We start from the raw sequence: 6000 nt of genomic DNA, 5'->3' as shown, positions 1-6000 counted from the left end.
AAAGATGTGTGGTAACAATTCAATTTTGGATGTAAATATTTGTAAATGAAATACAAAATAAAATATAAAATAATTTTAATTTTATTTTGAACATTTCATAAACATTCATTTTCACTGGATTGTCTTACTAAAAATACTACTTACAAAAAAGATTTATACACTTTATTTATTTTACAGTTTGAGTATAAATATTATTATAGTTACATATAATTTTTGTTCGTATTAAAAAACTTTCAATAAAAAATGCTTTATAGGGACAAGACTTTATTGTACTTTTTAAGTAGAAAATAATTTTATCTATGGGTTACTCATACCATACAAAAATGAATCGGAACGCCTCATCTACTCCACATGCCTAATTATTTTTCGATTCATTCGCGCCTCAAGCTTTTACAAATAGTCGGGTATGAGTGACTTATAGATAAAATATTGTCTATTATAAAGTACAATAAAAGCTTGTCCCTTAAAAAGTATTTTTTGTTAAAATTTTTAATTTAAGACTAAAAAATATGTATATATATCAAATATGGTGGAAGCGATGGGAAAATTAGGACGCCACAACCTTACCATGTTGTGGTAATTATCATTCAAATTAAATGTACATGCAAAATTTCAAATCAATCGGAAACGGGTAGTGGATCAAATTTGTTTGCAAGATTTGATTACAGACAGACAACGGGACATGTGAAACTAAATAAAAGCTTCTAATAATAAAACTAACATCTTTCTTATAGAACCATCATAGTTCTTTATACAGAAAAAAAGACGACTTTATACAGAATAAAAAATAGTATGATTATATGTTGGGTCGGAGAATTTAAAAAATTGAACCATCATTTTGATGAATGAAATATAAAGAAAAATTTGGGCTTTGTGCCAAAATTACAAAATATGTATACACATATAATTAGTATGAATTATTATAATTTTCAACATCGTTAGTAAATAGAACTTTGAGAGCAAATCACCCAAAGCAAAATAAATTTTTTGATTCTATGGTAGAAAGATAAGGCTTTCATCTCGAAAATAAAAAGTTTTATAACATCGTTGTGTTTTGATGTGTTTATCATAATAAAACATCATCTCTAAATAATATCTGGTTTTTGACTAACGCTGGGGCATTATGATATTTTGAATGAATTATATATTTGCAAACTAATTGGGACCCAAAAAAGTGAAATTTTAGAGAGAAGAAATAAAAACTTTTAACTCTAAAATTATTCAAATAAGGTCTAATCTTCTTTAGCGATTTAATATTTTTAGAACTGTTGAGAAAACGTGAAATTTGAAAACATTAAAAATATTTGTAGGAAAGTGTGCCTGCTCAAAAATTAAATCATTACCACTCTGAATCAAAAAACATCCTTAATGTACCCATTTAAACCAACGGAAATGTTGGATTTTAACCGACTTTAAACAAAAAAGGAGGAGGTTATCAAATCGGCTGTATTTTGTTTTTATGTGTGTTACCTCAGAACTTTCGACTGGGTGAACCGATTTTGATGACTCTTTATCCATTTGAAGGCTGGTGCTTTTCGTGTGGTTCCATTTCACATTGGCCTAGTTCTGATAACGGCACCCATGAGAAAACCATAAATGTCTTAAATTCGCATTAAGTATTCACGACAAGAGGACGAATAACTCAATATAACGCCAACCGATTTCGATGATTCTTTTTTTAGTGACAAATTAGTTAGTGTACTTCAAATTCACTAAAAATCACAAAATAAAAAAAACAAAATGAAAACTGACTTCAAAAGAAAAACTCCAAAACAAATTAATATGCACTAAAAAGTAAAAAATAACGATAATATAATGTAGTTAAAATATAATGTAGTTAAAATTAATTTTTTTTGGAGTCAACTAATGTAGCAAACTGTTCTGTCAGAGTTGTTTCCTTGGTTGACACCGACTCCAAAAATAACTATAATTTTAACTACATTATATTATCGTTATTTTTTTACTTTTTAGTGCATATTTATTTGTTTTAGAAAAGTTTCCTTTTGATGTCTGTTTTCTTTTTGTTAAAAGTTTTTTTATTAATGTAGGTTGTTGCTTGTAGTATACATTTCGCATGAGATTTCCTATTAGCTATATATGTTAAATTTCCATTTTTATCAGCAAATATTATTCTAGTGAATACATAATCTTCAAACACTAGTAATCTGGCTGATATGGTTAACACGAGATATGACACTATTCTCTTTTGAGGAAAAGAAAAATTTAAAATGCCCTGTAGTTGTTTCGTATGTTCCTCAAAAGATTTGAAGACACTGTAATTACTGAAAGAGTGTTGAGTGGGAGAAAATGAAATATTGATTATTGTTTTGTTTACAAAATTCATGTAAAAAACATTTTAAAAGCTTTTTTGTATGAATAAACCAAATAATGAAATAAAATATCGAATAAATTTTTATGATACTTTTCAATCTTCGGGAAAACATATACATAAACACATTTGATTGACATTTTGTTTTTCGTCTATGTAATTTATATACTAACAGGCAAAGAAAATTAGTTATTAAGTGATGAAACTGAATATTATCACACTTTTATTAATTTGACCTACCTACTTGCATAAAGCTATAGATACTAACATAGGCAAATTGTTTTTCTTGGTATTGAGCCATTCAATTCTTGTGTATAATGGGCGCGTTTAGCCCCTAACCTGTACATCTTTGCTAAGATGCAAAGTGCCTTGTCTTTTACAGAATGTTGGCGGTTATTCGTTTCCATTCCATATTCGTTTCCATATGGATGATATTCATCCATAGCCGCGTTATTTATTTGACAAAAAGATTCGAGGCCTCATCACATCGAACCTTCTATTTTGTCAACAAGAAGACGCTTTAAAAGGGCATATTTGTGGTGACGAATAATGTGACCTAAGTATTCGAAACTAAGTTTTGAATGATGTTTAATAACTGACGTTGGCATTTTATGCAGCGAAACACTTCCTCAATTTTTATACGATCAGCTCAGTTTCTTTTATCATTTACTTTTAACATTCTCTATTTGAATTTTTTAAAAGCCACGTCTCACATTCATGTAACAGAGAGGACCACATACACGATTTTAATACTTTTATTTATGCCTGTGAGATAAGAACTAGTTTTCTCACTCAGTGTCGTAATGAATTCACTACCGCACTAGTACCTTAATGAATTCATTACCACACTCCAAATTACTGCCAAAATTTAAACTAATAACTAGTTACTATAATAACTTTTTTAATTTAAATAATTTATTACGATTAAATAATAAACGTTACAAATTTTTCATTATTATATACAAAAAGATTAAAACATTTTTTTTCCTTCATATTCTGGGAAGTTGATAATGCGGCCACATAAAGCTCATTGAAAATAATAATTATCTTGAAAATCGTGAATTATTTAATAACTTTTTTGGTTTTCTTTTCCTGTGAGTATATATTGCGCGTAGTGAAATGAATAAAAACAATTTGTAATAAACTTTTATGAGCCTATAAACAGTTTAACTGATATTTATTAGAAGAAATTTGGGAAATAAAATACTTTCTAAAACAAATAAATATGTCTACGAATAGTCATTAAAAAAACCAATTTTAACAACTTTTTCTTACATAAATATCTTAACAAATGAAAAATTGGCGAATAAAACTTTTAAATCATAATTGTACATATTTTATAAAATATTCAAATTAAATTCTATGAAAATATGCATATTCTTTTTAGCTGGTGCAGAGTGTAGACATCGATGAGTAAATACCCGTAAAAATAAAAATTTTCTTGATAATTTTGGAACAATAATAACTTGTTTTTTTGAAAAATCGAAAAAGACAAACTTTTAAGCCCTCTCATTTTTAGAAATTCGATCCCAGAATGGGTACACATGAAAATATCTATATAAAGACAATTATCAAAGAGAGAAGTATTATTATGTTTTACATCGAGATATACGAACTATCAAAGAAAAAATATTTTTTACATTTTCAAATTTGTAATCAGACGCTATTTTTGGTTTTGAATACATTTGTACTATGTTGGAAAATTTTCTTTGTATAGATTTTTACGTGGTCGCGGTTTGGCATCGTAAATCTTAAAACGTGGATTTAAATTTGATAATATTTTCTACCTCTCAACAAAAAGAAATTAATTGTACCAAAATCTGCCAGATAAACCTTTATTTTACTGACTTACAATAAGTACTGACTTAATAGTTAAAGATTGTAGTTAGATGTAGGTAAACAGACACAAAAAATAATGGATTAATTGGGTGATTTTATAAACAACTGTACTAAAATTTTATTTCACATTGGAAGTGCTCGAATTTTAAACTTAAATTAAAAAAGTTTTTTATGCGATAACATAATTTTTGTTTGTTTTGTAAGTTAAATAGAATATCATATCATTTTGTGAGATATAGAATATCAACCAAAAGAGCAACCGCAGTCTCGCTAAGCAATACTCTAATCAGTTTGGGCATTGCTTGTGATAATGATAATTGAAAAAATGATCTTTCCAAACCTATTCTTTTAGAAACGCGTTCAAATTATTGTACTTTTTGAATCAAAAGGAGTGCTTAGTTTGCTCTAAGCTATCCATTTTGATAAAAAAACAAAATCGTCTTAACGTGACATAAGAACGTCAATGATATCAAGTCAGATCCATTCAATCGAATAGAAAAATTAAATATATAGAGTCTAGAAATAAATTAAAAGTTGAGAGATCACTGGTCAGAACCATAAAAATGAGACAAACGGCATACTTTGGATATTTAATTCGTGGGAAAAATTACGAGCTACAAAGAGTAATTTTATTGGGTCAAATGAACTGCAACAAAGTAAGAGGTAGAAAAAAGGGCAAGTGGATAGATAATATAAAAGCATGGACAAATTTAAATTTGGAAAAGTTAATTATATACGCTAGTGATAGAAGTAGATGGAGGAAGCTGGTTTCCAACACTCCTTAAAAGGAATATGGAACACACAACAACAACAATAGCCTACTGGCACCGTGTCCATACAACCTTAAATAATTCTTTTTTTTTACTTTTATTTCATAAAACAATAAAAATTATAATGGAAATAACATCTAAATTATAATAGAAATACCATTCATAAAAGGAATATGAAACACACAACATTAACAAGAGCCTACTGGCTTAGCACCGTGTCCATGCAACCTTAAATAATTCTTTTTTTTTTACTTTTTTTTCATAAAACAATAAAAATTATAATAGAAATACCATCCAAAGGCATTATTTATACTGTTAATTATTATATATGAACTTCATTATATAATAGGTCTAGGGCCAGGCGTAAATTTGGTAGTCTTTTTTAGAATGTCTGCAAATTTTAAAGGTGATTGTAAAAGCCGTGCCTTTACATTTTTTTCTTTACGCAACTTTTCATAGCCGGATACTTATCGTTCAAGACAATTCAAGTAATCAGGACAATTCTAATAATGATGAATATTTTTAATATATTTGTTCTCGATACCAAGAGTGGGGCAAAATCAGTTTTAAATTTTGTATTCACCTTTAACTTATTTGAGTACTAGCTGAATTCACAAATTTCTAGCTTGTGTCTCGCAACTGAAAATTTTTCTGAAATAGATGACTCTGTCACCGGATAATTATAAGAATCGTTGGAATATAATAAATCTAGAAAGGTTGTAAACAAACGATAGAGTAGCTGTAATTTTAATATGATTTAGTTTTAAAGTTAAGGGATTCATTTTAATTTGTCAGATTGAAATTCTGTTGCTTAAGTAGCCCGAATCCATTGTTAAGTAGCGCAACCGTTCTAAGATGTCCGATGAACTTGATCTCTTCCTAATTTTAATAAGGAAAGATATATATCCGAAATTCAGCCATTTTTAATCTTTCGAAAACGTTGCCAGCAATTTTGCATTTAATTTAATAAATTTTTCGCATATTTCGTACCCATTTTCTCAAACATTTCGATTTGTTACTCAATAAACTTAACAAATTGTCGATTATAACAAAAAGACTAAC

This window comes from Chrysoperla carnea, chromosome 5, assembly GCF_905475395.1.
Source record: "Chrysoperla carnea chromosome 5, inChrCarn1.1, whole genome shotgun sequence".
Taxonomy (NCBI): domain Eukaryota; kingdom Metazoa; phylum Arthropoda; class Insecta; order Neuroptera; family Chrysopidae; genus Chrysoperla; species Chrysoperla carnea.
The sequence above is the reverse complement of the archived record's forward strand: the minus strand, read 5'-3'. Positions refer to the sequence as shown.